Source organism: Schistocerca americana, chromosome 8 (genome assembly GCF_021461395.2).
Source record: "Schistocerca americana isolate TAMUIC-IGC-003095 chromosome 8, iqSchAmer2.1, whole genome shotgun sequence".
Lineage (NCBI taxonomy): Eukaryota > Metazoa > Arthropoda > Insecta > Orthoptera > Acrididae > Schistocerca > Schistocerca americana.
This window is the reverse complement of record NC_060126.1, coordinates 166,005,352-166,026,719: the sequence shown is the minus strand read 5'-3', so window position 1 is coordinate 166,026,719 and position 21,368 is coordinate 166,005,352.

The following is a 21,368-nucleotide window of genomic DNA, read 5'->3' as shown; positions in this document are numbered from 1 at the left end:
CGGTGTTTTCTTCCAGCATTATGGGATCCCTTCAGGCTCCAGCCATCATGTGACATATTATGTAAACCTAACATTCCCCAGAAATGTTAAGTGATGATGATTCCCCAGAAGATTGTTCGTCAGAAATGGTTCAAATGGCTCTGAGCACTATGGGACTCAACTTCTGAGGTCATTAGTCACCTAGAACTTAGAACTAGTTAAACCTAACTAACCTAAGGACATCACACACATTCATGCCCGAGGCAGGATTCGAACCTGCGACCGTAGCGCTCTCGCGGTTCCAGACTGCAGCGCCTAGAACCGCACCGCCACTTCGGCCGGCCACCAGAAATGGTCAAGTTAGTTTCCCACCAGGGTCCGCAGGCTGTAGCCCATTATATTTGTGCCTGTGGGGGATGGTTGGCAGGTGAATTTTCGAAGAAAAAGAAAACACAAGAGATGAATTAACAAATTAAAAGACCAGAAGAGCTACACGTAGTGTTATTAAGAGAAGGCGATATCGCATTGAAGTCGAAGGTGGAATTTATGAAAATCAACTTCGAATTTAATCTCTTGCCTTTTCTTTTACACCTTGTGTGAGTATTTGTTGTGGTTACATTCTTTAGCTATATGTCTGTAAAAAGAAGAAAAGATTGAAATTTAAATTTAAATCATTTCTCTTTAAAGACTGCGTCTGTTATGTTGAGGAATTCCTATCTGAAAACTAGTAGCTACTAAGAACAACAAAGGAACTTTTAGTTGCATGAGCATGGCTAAAACTTAATGTGTTCATTAATGTTAACACCAGTCAACTATACATATCATGTAAAATGATTACTTTCACATAATTTCGATAAAAGAGTTGGCCAGAGGTTGTAGTATGTAGCTAGCTAACTGTCCACAGGTAATATGGAATGTTCCGTTGAAAGTAATATATACAGGTCTACCAAAGGGAATGCTTACACTACACTTGTCCATCCGCGGCTAGAATACTACTGTACGGTATGGGATTCTTACCACACACAGAGTGAGGACATCGAAAAAGTCGAAATAAGGACAGTTTGTGTCGTTTTGTCGCGAAATAGGGAAGACAATGTCGCGAATACGATAAGCGAATTGCGTTGGCTGTCATTAAAGCAAAGGAAAGTTACGTTGTTGCGAGATCATTTCACGAAATTTCGAGCGCCAAGTTTGTCCTACGAATGTGTAAATATTTTGCTGTCGCCAACCTGCATTAAGAGAAGTGATCATTTTAATAAAATAGGAGGGATTCAAGTATTCGTTTTTCCCACGCGCTGTTAGAGATTGGAAACGTAAAAAAATCGCCTCAAGCTGGTTCGAAGAATCCTCCACCGGAACCTTACCTTTGAATTGCAGAGTAGCCCTGAAGATGTAGACCTACCACCTCCTAAAATATTTACTAGGATTGCAGAAACAGTTAGTATGTATCGTATTGATATACGAGGTAAGTCATTCTTACACGAACTGCATTTCCCGTCCCTTGCCCAATTTGACGGCTCACCAAAGTCCATCGACCGCCTGGTCACCAGAAAACGGTCTGCGGCGCACATTGTCCCCTCTGGGTCTGGAAAGCTTCTAGCGAACGAAACGAATGACCAGCTGTCGCCCTGACAGATGAGCTATCTGTGTAGGCAAACCCTCAATTCCGTTCTAATGGCTATTCTTCTCCGAAAAGGCAGCTCTTGCGTTCTCTGTTACTAAGAAGTCGTAGTGAGGCGTAATGAGAACCAGGAACTTCTTCTCATATATAACGCCGCAGCGCCTTGCTGGGCTGATTAAAATCTTCCTGTGAGCTATTTATCATTCCGCGTCCTGAACTAAGACTCATATTGCCCGAGGGTTGGAGACTACGAATATCTGGTCTAAATCCCCTTCTATCAAGTAGATTAGCATTCTGCGTGAAATTAGTGTCCCTCTGCCACTGTCTTGGTGTAGTACGTATTAGTCATTGACAGTCTTCCGGTTTCATGAAATGTTTTGTGGATACGGCACCACATTTCCACTTTTGCATTTACACTTCACTAGTAGGTTTCTTCAGCTTTGACAATAACTCCATGCTTCAGAGGCCAAATTAAATGCCGGTACTTTTTCAAAGCAAGGAGAATGAGGTGGGACGGTAGTGTTCTTTGGGTAACAGATTTGAGTTTTCAAAACTAAAGACGCATGAAATGGGTAGTTTACAAAGCCTGTAAGTTACTGTTTCCCATTTACGACCGTGACATATGATTTTTTGATGAGGAAACCATTCGAAAAGTATAGATTACTCAGTGTCCAGTGATGAGATGCGTGTTGAGAATTACTGGGGTACAAAAAGGAAGAGAAGCTTATTGATCAGAGACTTGTACAAAATAGAAGAAATTGCAATTATAATGAAAGCGAAATGAAGATAAATGGTATGACAGGTAGTTAGACGACATTAGGAAATGTGGAGCTGAAGGAACAGCATTGTTGCTGATACATAAAGAGAAGTTGGCACAAAGACATTGGTTGTCAAATAGTCGGCGACGATGATAATATACACTCCTGGAAATGGAAAAAAGAACACATTGACACCGGTGTGTCAGACCCACCATACTTGCTCCGGACACTGCGAGAGGGCTGTACAAGCAATGATCACACGCACGGCACAGAGGACACACCAGGAACCGCGGTGTTGGCCGTCGAATGGCGCTAGCTGCGCAGCATTTGTGCACCGCCGCCGTCAGTGTCAGCCAGTTTGCCGTGGCATACGGAGCTCCATCACAGTCTTTAACACTGGTAGCATGCCGCGACAGCGTGGACGTGATACGTATGTGCAGTTGACGGACTTTGAGCGAGGGCGTATAGTGGGCATGCGGGAGGCCGGGTGGACGTACCGCCGAATTGCTCAACACGTGGGGCGTGAGGTCTCCACAGTACATCGATGTTGTCGCCAGTGGTCGGCGGAAGGTGCACGTGCCCGTCGACCTGGGACCGGACCGCAGCGACGCACGGATGCACGCCAAGACCGTAGGATCCTACGCAGTGCCGTAGGGGACCGCACCGCCACTTCCCAGCAAATTAGGGACACTGTTGCTCCTTGGGTATCGGCGAGGACCATTCGCAACCGTCTCCATGAAGCTGGGCTACGGTCCCGCACACCGTTAGGCCGTCTTCCGCTCACGCCCCAACATCGTGCAGCCCGCCTCCAGTGGTGTCGCGACAGGCGTGAATGGAGGGACGAATGGAGACGTGTCGTCTTCAGCGATGAGAGTCGCTTCTGCCTTGGTGCCAATGATGGTCGTATCATGGTGTGGGGAGCGATCTCCTACACTGGCCGTACACCACTGGTGATCGTCGAGGGGACACTGAATAGTGCACGGTACATCCAAACCGTCATCGAACCCATCGTTCTACCATTCCTAGACCGGCAAGGGAACTTGCTGTTCCAACAGGACAATGCACGTCCGCATGTATCCCGTGCCACCCAACGTGCTCTAGAAGGTGTAAGTCAACTACCCTGGCCAGCAAGATCTCCGGATCTGTCCCCCATTGAGCATGTTTGGGACTGGATGAAGCGTCGTCTCACGCGGTCTGCACGTCCAGCACGAACGCTGGTCCAACTGAGGCGCCAAGTGGAAATGGCATGGCAAGCCGTTCCACAGGACTACATCCAGCATCTGTACGATCGTCTCCATGGGAGAATAGCAGCCTGCATTGCTGCGAAAGGTGGATATACACTGTACTAGTGCCGACATTGTGCATGCTCTGTTGCCTGTGTCTATGTGCCTGTGGTTCTGTCAGTGTGATCGTGTGATGTATCTGAACCCAGGAATGTGTCAATAAAGTTTCCCCTTCCTGGGACAATGAATTCACGGTGTTCTTATTCCAATTTCCAGGAGTGTAGTTCATGACCATAATGAAACGGCCTGTGAAACTGATGAGTAAGTCCCATCCGAGGGATATCAAGGAAAAACACCTTGAGTGCGATGATTGCTACGTAACTAAGGTAGTCTAAAAACCGACGTCTGAGATGACCACCTAGAATTTCCATTCACTAATACGAGTGGCAAAATTATGAATGTAAGTTCATATCACCAGAGCCTATCAAATTTCATGGGTTTACCGAATATCGGACCAGGTACGTGACTATTTTGATGCCTTCCTTGTAGCAGAACTCGACTCATTGCTTTTAACGGAATCAAATCGGCTGATATGAAGACGGTTTCAGGAGTACTTGAAGGACGTGTGACATGATTGTTACCGGTTACAATATAAGGGCTATAACGGGTATAAGTGCAGATTTTCCTATTGTAGAATCACGACGGTGTACTGAACAATATTACATCAGTATTTATGTCATTTGCAGATTAATATTTCTAGCTATTACAAGCCATATGTTTTTAGTTTGCGTATTACCTCAACGTATGTACCGCACAAGCAAGCCATTAATGTTTATTTACACCTGGGAAGCAGGTCAGGTGTTGAAGTGTGAATGCATGGACGCAAAGCTGATAGTCTATACTGACATACGTAGTCCACTTACAGGTGGAGTTACGACCGTATAGAAAACATCAGGTGGTAAAGTTTGTGACGCTTTTGGGGGGGGGGGGGAAGAGTGCTCGACGTAGAGAAAAATCTACCGACACTGATCAGTGTGCAGGTGAAGGTAAGACATACAAAAGTATCTCCACTTGTACCAGTTAAACCCTGTATATAAATGACCTAGTGCAGAATGTCAAAAACTTCATGGTGCTGTATTCAAATGATAATGTCATCTGCAACATACAGAATACCGTAGCGAATTGTAGGAAGACGTGCAGCGGATGATCGGTGTCGAAACTGACATCTTGAATGTAACGTATTGCACATAAACAGGCGAAGATATCCACTGTTCTACGCTTACGGTACTAGTGACAAATCACTGGAAACAGTAACAACTATAAAATGTCTAGGAATAACCGGTTGGTGCGACCTTAACCGAAAAGACCGCGTAAAAGGAACTTTAGCTGAAGTAGATGATAGCCGGGATTCGTTCGAGGAAGCTTAGTCCGCTGCTCGTGGTCGTGCGGTAGCGTTCTCGCTTCCCACGCCCGGGTTCCCGGGTTCGATTCCCGGCGGGGTCAGGGATTTTCTCTGCCTCGTGATGACTGGGTGTTGAGTGATGTCCTTAGGTTAGTTAGGTTTAAGTAGATCTAAGTTCTAGGGGACTGATGACCATAGCTGTTAAGTCCCATAGTACTCAGAGCCATTTGAACCATTTGAGGAAGCTTAAGGAAATGTAATATGTCCGCGAAAGACATGGCTTACAAAAAACTATTTCGACGATTGTTGCTTGTTGCTCATCATTCTGGGCCCCTTCCCAGGTTGGGTTAATTGAAGACATAGATAAAACTTACATTCCGAGAGAGAACGCTCCAGGAAAACTCGGGCAGCACGTTACTACGGCCCACACACGTTTAGTCAAATAACCACAATCAGAAACACCGAAAAATTATAGCTCATCTTGAGATTCACCCACAATCATTCTTCCCACGCGCCATTCGCGAATGGAACAGGGAAGATGGGAAAAGATAGTGGTATAAGAAGTACCCTCTGCCACTCACCGAAAAGTGCCTTACGGGGTGTACATGTAGATATATGACGCTGCGTTCACGATTGGTAAGGTACTAAAAGGATTTTATTGGTTGGTTAGTCGCCTTAATTTAGTTGATACATACAGTTTCGGAAGCTTCGTACGGCTATTGGTGGGCGACGCGCTATCCGTTAGCTTTTCCCTTCCTCGAATAAGTTTCCTAAATTTACCAACAACGTTTCTCGAGAATACAATGGCATTTTGATTGACCGATAGCAGGAAACGCTTTTGATGGGAGACTAAAGATCACTTTAATGTGTTTTCTTTGTAGTCTGCCCTTTTCCATAAATATTTCCAAAATATTTTTTGTTCCGTCGCTTACACGTATGTATCTGCTGAGACAAATATCGATTTTCCAGAAACATAGTTTTAAAGTTTTCGAATTCGGCTTTCAGATATTAGCAGCTGAGTTGGCATCGGCTCGGTGAATCAAGGTCTTGGGAACGACAGCGTCGATTATGATTACACTGGGCACCGAGATCAATGGGAATTGTTACCTGACCTGAAGAATGACGTTCCTTGCTACACCATGTTGACGCTCGTATCACGATACTTCTGAACATGCGGCGTGCCACAGACGCTGGCTGCCAGAACGAGGGGCAGGGAGGCATTATTGTGCTACTGGGTTTCCGTGTTACTGTAATCGAAGCCACTACAACAGCTCTGAATTACGTGAACATTACTGCTGACCACTGGCATCACTTAATTATTGTTGTCTTCCCCGACTGCGATGGAATCGCCCAGCAGCATAACTTCCCGCGTCAGAAGACCTGAATAGTGGCACAGCAGTTTAAAAATCGTGATAGTGAATTGTCTTTGTCATTACCTCCCAGTTCGAAGTGTATACACACTATTATAAGGATAAAAGAACAGTCCCTGTAAGAAAAGACTTGCGTCAGAGACTAACTACACTCCATGAGAAGAAAACTGGAGCATCCAAACATGTTCGGATGCCAGTGTAACTTGGTGCTCGTACACGGCATCTGTGGATATATAAATGATTAGTGTTGCAGCTCTGTTATACACTGAGCAATTACAGAAACTAGTACACCTGCCTAATATCGTGTAGAGTCACCGCGATCACGCGGAAGTGCCGCAACACGACGTGGCATGGACTCGACTAATGTCTGAGGTAGAGCTGGACGGAACTGACACCATGAATTCTACAAGGCTGTCCATAAATCCGTAAGACTACCAGGAGGTGGAGATCTCTTCTGAACAGCACGTTGAATGCATCCCAGGTATGCTCAAAAATATTTATGTATAGGGAGTTTAGTGGCCTGCGGAAGTGTCTAAACCCAGAAGTGTGTTCTTGGAGCCACTCTGTAACAAATATGGACGTGTGAGGTGTCGCATTGTCCTGCTGAAATCGCCCAAGACCGTCGGAATGCACACTGGACATGAATGGATGCAGGTGATCAGATAGGATGCATACGTACGTGTTACCTGTCAGAGTCGTACTAGACGTATCAGGGATCCTATATCACTCCAACTGCATACGCCCCCACACCATTACAGACCCTCCACCAGCATCAAAAGACCCCTGCTGACATACAGGGTCCAGCAGTCATGAGGTTGTCTCCACATCCGTACAAGTCCATCCGCTCGATACGATTTGAAACGAGACTCGTCCGTTGTTTCCAGTCATCGGGATTAGCCGAGCGGTCTAGGGCGCTGCAGTCATGGACTGTGCGGATGGTCCCGGCGGGGGTTCGAATCCTCCTTCGGTCATGGGTGTTTGTGTTTGTCCTTAGGATAATTTAGGTTAAGTAGTGTGTAAGCTTAGGGACTGATGACCTTAGCAGGTACGTCCCATAAGATTTCACACACATTTTTTTGCCAAGCATCAACAGTCCAACGTCGCTGTTGGAGGGCCGAGGCGAGGAGTAAAGCTTTGTGTCGTGCAGTCATCAAGGGTACACGAGTGGGTCTCCGGTTCTGAAGTCCCACATCGATGATGTTTCGTTGAACTGTTAGCACACTGACACTTCTTGATGGCCCAGCATTGAAATGCGCAGCAGTTTTGCGGAAGGCTTGAACTTCTGTCCCATTGAACGATTCTCTTCGGTTGTCATTGATCCCGTTCTCGCAAGATGTTATTCCGGCCGCAGCGATCTCAGAGATTTCTTGTTTTAGCGGATTCCTGATATTCACTCGCGAGATGGTCGTACGGTTAAATACCCACTTCATTGCTACCTCGGAGATGCGGTGTGCCATTGCTCGTGCTCCGACAATAACACTACGTTCAAAGTCACTTAAATCTTGATAACCTCCCATTGTAGCAACAGTAACCCATCTAAGAACTGGGCCAGAGACTTGCTGTCTTACACACGTGTTGCCAAATGCAGTGCCATATTTTGCCTGTTTACATATCCTGTGATTGAATACGGATACCTACAGCATTTACATTGGCACTTCAGTGTACTTTCGAAAGACCAATAGTGTGCGTTGTTACAATGTCTGTTAGGGTACAGAATGGACGTTGACAGCGCCAGATGTTGAGTGATCACTGTGCAGGTCACAGAGAAACCACGTACTCGCGTGACACAGCTTTATCAGCTCCTGACTGAATTTCAAAGGAGTCTCCTTTTTGGTCTCCATTTGAGCATTCGGATCTGGTATTGGTCGTTGGTGGACTGCATGGGAAGATCATGGCACGCATAGGCGTCAAGGTTCTGATCACACACAACAAGTCAACCAAAAGGACAATCGCCGTATTGTCCCCCAAGCACATCATACTGGATTCACTTCTGCCCCTGCCATCCGAGTACATGTAATGGACTACCTGCGATATCCCACACCCTTCGTTTGAGACTAGCAGCAGCCGGACCGTAGAAATAACGTCCCATGTGTCGGCTTGCTGTTTTGGTACTGCGAACGGCTGAAAGCAAGGGGAAACTACAGCCGTAATATTTCCCGAGGGTATGTAGCTTTACTGTATGATTAAATGATGATGGCGTCCTCTGTGGTAAAATATTCCGGAGGTAAAGCAGTCTCCATTCGGATCTCCGGGCGGGGACTACTCAAGAGGACATCGTTATCAGGAGAAAGAAAACTGGCGTTCTATGGATCGGAGCGTGGAATGTCAGATCCCTTAATCGGGCAGGTAGGTTAGAAAATTTAAAAAGGGAAATGGATAGGTTAAAGTTAGATATAGTGGGAATTAGTGAAGTTCGGTAGCAGGAGGAACAAGACTTTTGGTCAGGTGAATACAGGGTTATAAATACAAAAAAATATAGGGGTAATGCAGAAGTAGGTTTAATAATGAATAAAAAAATAGGAGTGGAAGTAAGCTACTACAAACAGCATAGTGAACGCATTATTGTGGTTCAAGATAGACACAGTAGTACAAGTTTATATGCCAGACTGGGTCTGCAAATGATGAAGAAATTGATGAAAAATATGATGAGATAAAAGAAATTATTCAGGTGGTGAAGGGAGACGAAAATGTAATACTCATGGGTGACTGAAATTCGAGAGTAGGAAAAGGGAGAGAAGGAAACGTAGTAGGTGAATATGGTTTAGGGCTGAGAAATGAAAGAGGAAGCTGCCTGGTAGAATTTTGCACAGAGCATAACTTAATCATAGCTAACACTTGGTTCAACAATCATGAAAGAAGGTTGTATACATGGAAGATCCCTGGAGATACTAGAAGGTTTCAGATAGATTATATAATGGTAAGACAGAGATTTAGGAACCAGGTTTTAAATTGTAAGACATTTCCAGGGGCAGATGTGGACTCTGACCACAATCTATTGGTTATGAACTGCAGATTAAAACTGAAGAAACGGCAAAAAGGTGGGAATTGAAAGAGATGGGACCTGGATAAACTGAAAGAACCAGAGGTTGCACAGAGTTTCAAGGAGAGCATAAGGAAACAATTGACAGGAATTGGGGAAGGAAATACAGTAGAAGAAGAAAGGGTAGCTTTGAGGAATGAAATAGTGAAGGCAGCAGAGGATGAAGTAGGTAAAAAGACGAGGGCTAGTAGAAATCCTTGGGTAACAGAAGAGATACTGAATTTAATTGATGATAGGAGAAAATACAAAGTGAAGCAGGCAAAAAGGAATAGAAGCGTCTCCAAAATGAGATCGACAGGAAGTGCAAAATGGCTAAGCTAGAGGACAAATGTAAGGATGTAGAGGCTTATCTAATGAGGGGCAAGATAGATACTGCCTACAGGAAAATTAAAGAGACATTTGGACAAAAGTGAACCACTTGCATGAATATCAAGAGCTCTGATGGAAACCCAATTCCAAGCAAAGAAGGGAAAGCAGAAAGGTCTAAGGAGTATATAGATGGTCTTGAGGACAATATTATGGAAATGAGGTAGATGAAGATGAAATGGGAGATATGATACTACGTGAAGAGTTCGATAGAGCACTGAAAGACCTAAGTCGAAACAAGGCCCCGAGAGTAGACAACATTCCATTAGAACAATTGACAGCCTTTGGAGAGCCAGTTGTGACAAAACTCTACCATCTGGTGAACAAGATGTATGAGACAGACGAAATTCCCTCAGACTTCAAGGAGAGTATAATAATTCCAATCCCAAAGAAAGCAGGTGTTGACAGATGCGAAAATTACAGAACTATCAGTTTAATAAGTCACAGCTGCAAAATACTAATGCGAATTCTTTACAGACGAATGGAAAAGCTGGTAGAAGCCGACCTAGGGGAAGATCAGTTTGGATTCCGTAGAAATGTTGGAACACGTGAGGCAATACTGACCCTACGACTTCTCTTAGAAGAAAGATTAAGGAAAGGCAATCCTACGTTTCTAGCATTTGTAGACTTAGAGAAAGCTTTTGACAATGTTGACTGGAATACTCTCATTCAAATTCTGAAGGTGGCAGGGGTAAAATACAGGGGGCGAAAGGCTATTTACAATTTGTACAGAGACCAGATGGCAGTTATAAGAGCCGACGGACACGAAACGGAAGCAGTGGTTGGGAAGGGAGTGAGACAGGGTTGTAGCCTCTCCCCGATGCTATTCAATTTGTATATTGAGCAAGCAGTAAAGGAAACGAAAGTTCGGAGTATGCTTTTAAATCCCTGGAGAAGAAATATAAACTTTGAGGTTCACCGATGACATTGTAATTCTGTCAGAGACAGCAAAGTATTTGGAAGAGCAGTTGAACGGAATGGACAGTCTCTTGAAAGGAGGGTATAAGATTAACATCAACAAAAGCAAAACGAGGATAATGGAATGTAGTCGAATTAAGTCGGGTTATGCTGAGGAAATTAGATGAGGAAATGAGACACTTAAAGCAGTAAAGAAGTTTTGCTATTTGGGGAGCAAAATAACTGATGATGGTCGAGGTAGAGAAGATATAAAATGTAGACTGGCAATGACAAGGAAAGCGTTTCTGAAGAAGAGAAATTTGTTAACATCGAGTATTGATTTAAGTGTGAGTAAGACGTTTCTGAAAGTATTTGTATGGAGTGTAGCCATGTATGGAAGTGAAACATGGACGATAAATAGTTTAGACAAGAAGAGAATAGAAGCTTTCGAAATTTGGTGCTACAGAAGAATGCTGAAGATTAGATCACATAACTAATGAGGAGGTATTGAATACAATTGAGGAGAAGAGGAGTTTGTGGCACAACTTGACTAGAAGAAGGGATCGGTTGGTAGGACATGTTTTGAGGCATCAAGGGATCACCAATTTAGTACTGGAGGGCAGCATGGAGGGTAAAAATCGTAGAGGGAGACCAAGAGATGAATACACTAAGCAGATTCAGAAGGATGTAGGCTGCAGCAGGTACTGGGAGATGAAGAGGCTTGCCCAGGATAGAGTAGCATGGAAAACTGCATCAAACCAGTCTCAGGACTGACGACCACAACAACAACGTGTCGGCTGCTCTTAACACTACATCACACGCGTCAGCCGCCTATGTTTGGAGTGGTGCCCTGAGTGGGGAGAACGGATTGCTGAAGAATGGCGTCGAACTTCAGTCAGCGATTGAACCACGGTTCTGCATTACCCCAAATGACCACCGTCCGCGAGTATGGCGGCGACATGGAAAGACATCCAATTATTCTAATGTATTGGAAAGGCACAGTGGTGCTACTCGTGGCATATCAGTGGGGAAGCTATCGTGTATCACTACAGGTCGTGGGTAGTAGTACGTGAGAGAACTCTAATGGTCAGGTGGAACGTCGCAGACATCCTTCGTCCTTGTGCTTTCACCACGCAGGTGAAAGTATCGCAGTGCCACTTTTTGCTGGACATGGCAAATGTTTCTCGATGTTTCTACATGATGTTTAGCTACTAATGTGGTGAGCAAGGTTCCGCGGTCTTCGCTGTATAGAACATGTGTGAGACCATCTCGGATGTAAACTCAGTTTCGGCACTAGTATCCAGGATATTAAGAACCATTTACAGCAGTTGTATAACTGCTTGCTCAGCAGAGAATACAGCGTCAGTATGAGACCCTTCCCAACCGAATCGGTGCATCTATTCAGGCCAGAGGGATACACCCTCATATTGGTAAGATAGCTCATTCTGCCAAGTTCTTTGTAAATTTGACTCGATTGTGTAATCATTACAACAAACCGTGAAGTTCCATATTGTTTCGTCGTTCTCTTCTGGGTGCTTCATTTTAGCCGATGCAGTAGCAGACCACAGCTCCAGGAATCCGTGCTAGTTGAGTGCCGTCCGCATTGTAAACATAATGTCAATGTATATTCGCAGACTGAAGTGACGAAAGGATATTTGTACTAGGGCCGGCATTAAAACCGAGGTTTATTGCTCACTAGGTAGATGAAATTACTGCGCCACTCTGGCGCAGTGGCTCTGCTCAGCTGCATTGAGTTCCCTAGCACGGCTTCCTCCTCAATTGGCATTCGCCATAAACTCGAACAGCGTAGCAAAGGGTCTCCAACTCTATTGGAATAATAACTCAGCATCGAACGGAACGGAGGATCCTAACTGAAACCTAGGCGCAGGTGATTCAATCAGTGAAACTACTTGGTTCCAGAAACCTTTTCACTTGTCAAATATCTGGAACCATGTAGTTTCATTTGGTGAAAGTACCTATGCTTAGGTTTCATAAAGGATACCTCGTTTCGTTCGACGCTGTTGTGCTCCAGTACAGTTGGGGAGCTTCTGCTTTGGTGTTCCAGTTTACGTGGGATACCAAGTGAACTGAGGGTTGAATGGGAATATGGACTGAGGAGGGAGGCGTTCTAGGATAGTCCGTGCAGTTGTGCAAAGCCATTGTGCCCAAGATGGTATAGTGATTAGCGCCTCATGAGCAGTAGACCTGGGCTCGAATACCGGTCTTGGTACAAATTTTTATTCATCACTTCAGGCAGGATGTATACATTATCGACGTCTGAGGTGTGGAAAAATCTCTGGAACCATATAGTTTTATTTTACAAAATTATTTGCATCGAACGCTTTACAGTTTAATACTAAAAGACGTGTTGCATAAAAAGGTGATTGCTGGATTATTTGCCAAGAGGCCCTTATCTCATATAGTGTGGAAGATTATACTACTGTTCATACTGAATGTAAAAGAACTGGTTTTGTTGACAATATGTACTGTGTTTTTCAGCACTAACGTAAAAAGTACTTTTTCTGTGAGCAACAGGTTGATTTAAAAACACACATTGTATTTTTCTTTTCTTTTCTTCTTTCAGAAATTCGCTCCCATGGGTATCGGGCCATTTTGATAAGATCTACGAAACTGTGAAACCCCTGTGATCAAATAAACCATGTTGGAACGTTCTTTCGTCACGCACAAAACTAGTTTTTGTATATAAACAGAAAGGTCACGACATGATACTCCTTGTGGCGATTAGGAGGAACTCCCGCCTGTGCTAGGATCGCCTACGCTGCTAATCCTCGTCTTGCCGGCACGCGGCAGGCGACGCGACGTCAGGCGGCGCCGATTAAAGCAGCGTGCGCCGGCCGGGAAGCAATTTACATCCTTAATCAGGAGCAGCGTCGCGACGCTGTGGCGCCTGCATTATTTGCCACCGGAGATGCACGCCGCGCTGCCCGCCGCCGTTCCCCGTGCTGTCCGCGTCCTGTTCGCCACACCCCTCCCTTCCCCCCTCCACCAGGCCACAGGGCTCCCACCACCAATCCAGCTACAGCGGCTAACCTAGAGGAAGGTCGTACTGTAGAGCGCTTTCTCGAATTGCAGATCACCGATCTTATTAGCAACCGTCTCATCTGAAATTATTCAGACAAGAGAAAAAGAACACTCACAGCCGAGCCATTCAAGTTTACCTAATGCTGCCCCAGTGGAAACAGTCAAAGGTACTTCCTACATTCTATTTGAGGTTCGGTACATTTATTCGTTACTCACCGGCATCAGACTAATTCCCTGCATAATTCAAGATATTTGTGCTCAGACAGACATCTAGACTACTTATTAATAATGAAAGAACTGTGTGTTATTTCACGCTAGAGTCGAAACAGCTCTTATAAAAGCGTGTGGTCGCCACTAGTCTTGCACATGAGGCATCAAACTCGACTTGGGCTGACAGACCTAATGGTTTCTGTTTTTTGGTGTAGGGAAGCAATTACACAAATTGACTACTTTGCAAATGCTAGAAAAATAAATAGTGGGTAATATGTCGATTTTCTGGATAAATTGGATGAAAATATATGTGAGACGTCAGAAACAGAAATAAAAATTAGAAAAAAGAGTCCTTCGTCGTGGCACAGGTTGTTCCGACAAGGCTAGTAGGAAATCTGAGTCTTTTAAAGTATGAATTTTCGTGTCAAAAGCTGTACTCAGCAGAATTTCGCACCATCCAGCTTCCACCTAAGAGATCTATAACTTGGAAGTGACTACATTCCGAAGAAGAACAGTTTCCAGTTGCAGAATGGCATCTATTTACTCGAATAAAGTATGAATTTGCCTGATACAAACGTGTGTCGAAAGAAAAGATGGCTTAAGTAACAACCATTCACAGCTGTGTTTGGAAATTTTCCTTGGTCTTGTGCATTCTACGTATCATACGACAGAACAAAGTAGGAAATACTATGACCATTTACCATGTTGTTAATATTTAGTGCCATTCCTTAATTGCTAATTCAGGGAACGTTTCCATGTAAATATGAACATTTTCTACACTATTAATTCATGAATGGAGCCTACTCTCTGGAGTAAAGCTTGCAGTGGTCAAAAGAGGAACTATGCCGAAAGCCATCCATAAAAATGTTCCTTGGTCTTCGGCATTCTACACAGAATGTGAGACAAAGAACTAACAAATACTGCAACCATTTAACATATTGTTCATATTTGCCGTTATTCTTCATTTGATACTTCAACTATGTTCATCATGGAGGCATATAAAACTATAAACTTGTTGTAGCTGGGAGTCACAGATATAAAACAATTTTTGAAGGACATCATCTTTACGCCAGTGACCGTTATAAGTTTTCATTACACTATTGCAATTTCGGCCTTAGTCCATTATGAAGTGCTGACATTATGGCTTTAAGTCATGTCAGTATAATGTAAGCTGACACAATTGTATGTCATTGTCAATACAACGTCATGATGGTATATACAGTATTGACAACGACATACAAATGTGTCGGGTTACATTACGTTGACATGGCCTAAAGCCATAATATCAGCAATTGATAATGGCTTAACACCGAAATTGCAAAAGTGTAACAAAAACTTATAACAGTCACTGGCTTAAAGATGATGTCCTTCAAAAAATATAAATTTATCTTTAATCTTTTGCATGTTTTTAATGTTACCTTCTCCATCAAAATTGTTTCTAATTTCTTTTCTAGTGGTTATTTGTTCCACAGCTACTTTACTTTTGTGTTTTTGAAAATTTAGGTACTTTTATATCACAACTGGTTGTAAAATATTATGGTATGCTGTTTTCTGTTTGTATTGCGGGATGAGTTTTCTCATTTCAGAGTGTGTAATTTGTTCCTGTCTGTTGTTTGTATCGTCATTTTAAGCACAGCGTAGCTTTTGTACTTCCTTGCTGTTCTATCCCTTTTTTTGCAATTTAGACGATGATTTTTAGCTGTCATTGACAGTTATTTTTGCTTAATATTGTTCTGTAGAGTCTGTGAACGATTACTACTATTACTAGCTTCATATGCACATTCAACAGTTAAAGGTATGCAGTACAAAATGAAATACTTAACATTTTCACTGCAGATTTTAGAGTTAAAAGTAGTCTAATTTTTTCTATGTTCAGGCACTATACGTAAGGACTGACACAATGTTAATTTCTTTATGTGATGAGCTTGACTTGGATTTCCGTATCAGTACATGGCCTAATTTAGTGATTTGATGAGACGTTAGCATCATTACACATTGGAATATTGAGCACAATTTGTAAAATAGGGCCTAATTACCTATGTAAATATACACAGGTGAAACACAGCAGAAACCTTTAACCAAGGTGAGGCAGCTGAGACACGCCGTACCAGATATATTCAGAAAGTGTGAATAGACTGAGGCCATGAAAATTTGGCTAGTTTTGGATGCACACAAGTAACTTTAACGTTTATAGTTGGCGAATTATGCGACCACCTTTTTTAAAAAAAATCCTATGAAGATGAGATCGATGACATAATATATCTGGAACTTAACATAATAATAGCTAATAAAAACGCCGAAAACCAACGACTTGCTAGTACGAGAAGATGTGCGCTTCGAAGTAGCAAATGGTTCTCATTACACCCTAAAACGACGACCAAGAAACCATGAAACTTTTCAAAACTTTCCAAACGCTGTGGTTTGGTGTGACATCCCTGAATGAGGGGTGGCACATGGTCAATAGTCACGTAAAACGACCACCCGCAGCCAAGTGCTTTGCCCACTCAGAGTGTGCATTGAAATTTCGACAAGTTTCGCTCTAGTGTCGTTATTATACTATCCACTTTTCTCCTATAAGATGAACACGATCAACTGTAAATTTTACGCATATATCTTAGAGATATACTGAACAGGAATAATTCATTTTGCATTTTTTTGAGGAGGGACCGTTGCCTCTTGTTCACTGCGAAACAGGAATTTGTCTGTTTTCTCTCATTTTCTATTGTAGGTCACATTGTCACTCGCACTACGATTCCAGCATTCCGGTACACTGTGTAACAGAATCTAGAGATTTAAAGCTATATGTACAAGTGAGTACTAAATCAGTACAACTGTAGCTTTGCTTTGACAAACATGAATAATTAATGACCAGCCTTGCTATGTGACCGGAATAAACAAGCTGCGCCATTACAAAATACTGGGATGTTTAACATGCAGCCCTGTTACAGGATGAGAGACGGTGGTTAACAAAGTAATTAGCGAACGTGTGATATGAAACATAGCAGTAATTGCACATCGCATGGCATAATGCTTTACGGTTACATGTGGAATGTCAACAAGAGATTTTACCAGAAAATTATCACACTCAGTGAGTTCACAGCGTGTTGCTTAGTAAGTGCTTGGTATAAGACAGAGCTTGAGTATTTCGCACGGCCTACGCTTCCTAAAATTTTAAAAGACCAACAGCAGCAGGGAGACCAGCAAATAATCTGAAATTAGAGCTCTCTTTCCGTAAATGGCACATGCTACTAGGAACTATTACCTCACTTACATACTTCAGATCTAATACAACCTATCTCACAAATTTTCATCGTTCGAGTTAAGGGACTGGATTCTCACCGTCTTTCAAGAGAGTAACTCTTTATAACAGCACCAGCAGCAGCAATACGAGCTCAAAGCTATACGCCGAAACTTGGAAACGGTGTGTGACAAAATCTCTTGCTTAGTAATGTTGGTTATTATCGTTACTGAACTTGAAGTTTTGTGGTTACGCAATAATACAGTATTGCTACCAGTGTGAAAGCAAGTGTTCTACATTCCATTACAGAGTCGCCCATGTGCTGTAATCCAAATAATCCAAAATATGCTTTGTTGCTGTACTTTTGAACACGAACATTAACTGCGTAAATTACTTTCGATGTGCGTGGTGTCAGTTGCTCTAAACAAAAGCTCACTATCTGTAAATCAAATTGAATAGCCAGAATGGCTATAACTAACGCACAGAATGGTTTCATCATCAAACACTCACAACACACTGGCTAATTGTCGTGTCTTGAAGCTGTGCTTTGTTAGAAAAATTCGTCTTCTGATTTATATGAAAAGTTTACATATGAATACAGTTTTGGCCGTACAAATGTTTCTTACCTGCAACGGGTAACTCAGTTCTGCTCTGTCTGCTTAACGGCGTAATATGAGGTACTGAACGGCATGTTTCTGTAATAAATGACTGCGTGGCTAATTGCCTTATCATTTGCTTCTGGCCGTTTTGCCAAGAGAGAATTTTGCTACCTTTCCTAATAAGCAGTAATGCACGCAGTGGCAAGGCTTCACACTGCTGGAATGTTACGATTTGCATTCAAACCTGAGGACAGACTTGGTGAAATGTTGACAAACTGAAATTATATTAAGATTATTTAATAATGCCGAAATGGATCACATTCACTTGGCAACCTTGGCACTATTATGAACAATGGAAACTGATTCAGGAAAAACATTCTTTGTGTTGCGAAGGTTACTCTTTATCTTGCTGATAATATACCACTAACTAAGCAGGGAGAGGGTACAGAATAATCAGAATTCTGAACACGTTATTGATGATTCGCACAGGTCAACAAAACGTGGATATTGTTAAAAAAATGAATCTTTGCACTAGATTTTTTTCACAGCTAGCGCTTACAGCAAATAAAAGCATTTTTCATGTTACCTTTTTCCAAATGTGCCGTCTCTCTATGAAATCTCAAAATAATCGCCTATCATCAATTTCACCAGGAAGTATCTCAAATAAAATTCATTCTGTATTTAGCACGTCCACCATGAGAACTCCTCCTTCACTGAGCATACAACGATCTCTGTATCAGCAGACACTGTCTCTCTGTCACCCTACACTATTAACACATCCTCTGGTAGCCAAAGAGTACCGTATCATTCATGTGTTTAGCCAAACAAAACTGCTACCTCTCATGACGCATAACCCTCCCACAGCTAACAATCTGAAAGCAAACCTCGCTCCCTTTGTATTATGCATTACCATGGGTACTATTAATTCACTCAGGAAGTACAAAATGCCACCCAGATTACAAGTTTTCGTCCTGATCTTTAAGGGACTGAATTCTACCTGTCAAAATATTTCGTGACAAATTTCCTATTTGAGGAGATTTTTCTTGTGATTTTTAGCTTCATTACCACAAAATATCTTAGATAACAGTGACGTATTGTCTAACGGAGCAACATTTATCTACTGTTTGTCGCCTAGCGAGTTTTCAGCATAGTAGCGCAATCCGTTTGCTTGATAACTTCTAGCCACCACTTTCTACCACCTTTTCATCCTCAGGTTTGAGGTCTGTCATTAGCATGTGTTCCTTGGCTTAGCTTGAACATCGATCATTGTGCTTGATTGTTATGAAGAGTGAGTTTTGTCATTTATTTTTCATGAAGTCGACACCGTCCTTGATCCTTACGGTAAGTGGGCTTTGTCATGGAGTTTTCGTCGCTTCTGGTGATCTGCCTATGCTATCAAAGGCGTGTTTCACTTAATTTATTGCCGCTACTTGTCATTCCATTACGTATTCGTTTCTCATACGGTACAGCCGTATGCACTCATGGGCCAGCGCAACATTTTCGTTTCCATTCTACGGCGCACCTGTACACGTTTGATTGCTACCTCCTGTTACACCTTTTCCATCGGCGGTCGATTACGCATCGGTGACAGAAAACATCGATGCCTTTCTTTAGCGTCTCTAGCTACGCAATGTGACCGTCGGCTATGGAAGTCGGTCATCCTGGGAACTAAGAAAATGTCTATATCATTGGACCCAACATACGGGAAGTCAGTTCTCTTGGAGCAGCGTCGTCATCCAGTTCATCGCCAGATAGGCTTTTGTCGTTTGGAACATTCTGAAGTTGCTCACGCTATTACGGTGTGGTGCTGATTGGACGCTTAACTTCTGATATATCGTCTGTTTATCCCTCCTTTTTCCTTGGTTAGTGGATTTTAATTTTTTCGGATTCAAAGATCCGACAATTTAAGGTTGGTAGCCAGTAAATACTAAAGCTAAAAATTGTGTATTGCTGTAGGTTACTGCACCTCCCAACATTTGGAACCGCATAGAGTCACTGAGCAGATTCTGTACCATTATATATAAATTGTCCACTTACGATGGTTGGGTTCCTTCTTGTAGCGTTGCGTCACAGCGACTTAGTGTGACTTTTTGCCGTACAGAATTCACTGGTACTCTATTTTTAGGTCACGTCTCGCCATGTAAAGTTTAAAATATATCTGATTACAACTGTATTGTATTGTACGTTAACCGGGGACGTAGAAACGACGGAGAGGCTCCGTCTCCGCCGCAGCCTCAGCCGCAGTTGTCAGCAACCCCACGACGACTACCTGATTCCACCTCAGCCCTCTGCCGCCCCACACCGAACCCAGGGTTACTGTGCGGTTTGGCCCCCGGTGCCCCCCCCCCCCCCCCCCAATGGAACGTCTCACTCCAGACGAGTGTAGCCCCTATGTTTACGTGGTAGAGTAATGGTGGTGTACGCGTACGTGGAGAACTTGTTTGGGCAGCAATCGCCGACATAGTGTAGCTGAGGCGGAATAAGGGGAACCAGCCCGCATTCGCATAGGCAGATGGAAAACCGCCTAACAACCATCCACAGACTGGCCGGCTCACCGGACCTTGACACAAGTCCGCCGGGCGGAAGTCGTGCCGGGGACCAGGTGCTCCTTCCCACTCCGGAAAGCCGTTCTGGTTACAATACTCAACCATTTATTTATCGTTCACTCCCTTCACTCAAGTAGATACTCAGAGTGAATGTTATTAACGTTTAAAACCCCAGAAGTGAAGTAAATGAGAGACAAGTTATTTAACATAAGAAATTTGGGGGCTGCAAATACTCCAAATGTGGATGACAAATGTTGTAACGTCATCAGAAGATGTACCTCAACTCATGTTCAGCGGTTGGGCTTCTCAATCCCACCATCACTGGACGGGGACAGTGCTACACATCGTTCCGCTAAGGTATTCTGTTTTAGTTCTTGCACTAGTCGATTTGACACGGTAGTGCTAGCAAATAGCAAGCAAATAGAAATCATATCATACGTTAGACATTTTCTGATAATTAATTCTAATTTCATAATACATCATGGCTGACCTCTGTATTTCCTTCCCTCAACACATTTCTTACGCTCAGTTTTTGCTTGCTTGCAGGGTCCATGTTTCAGACATTCGTCAATCAGCAGTAGCAAACGATGCGAGAGAGGTTAAAGCACATCGTGGAGAACGTCCTGCGTAAATGTTCCTTGCTGTAACCGCAGTGTAATTAACAGAATTATACCAGCAATGCATGACCAAAGATCAGTTAAAGGTACTCGTAAACCAGTTCATCATAGCCTTGTATTACCACTATCACGAGCGCTGCGGCGACGCATCAGATAATGTAAGAACGAAAACAGAGTACTCTAGCGGAGTGACGTGTAGCACTGCCCCTGTCCCCTTCCCCTCCCCAGCCTGCCAGTGAGGGTAGGTTCAACAAGCCCAACGGCTACACGTGCGGCAGGATACGCCGCCTGCTGACGTGAAATGTCCAACATTTGTCGTCCACTTTTAGGGTACTTTCCGACATTTGCCACCCCATGTGTCTTATATTAAATTATTTGTCTCAGCATCATCTACTTTACCATTGAGGTTTTCAAGTGTTAATAACAATCAGCCTGTGTCGATGCGGGTATGGACTGATAA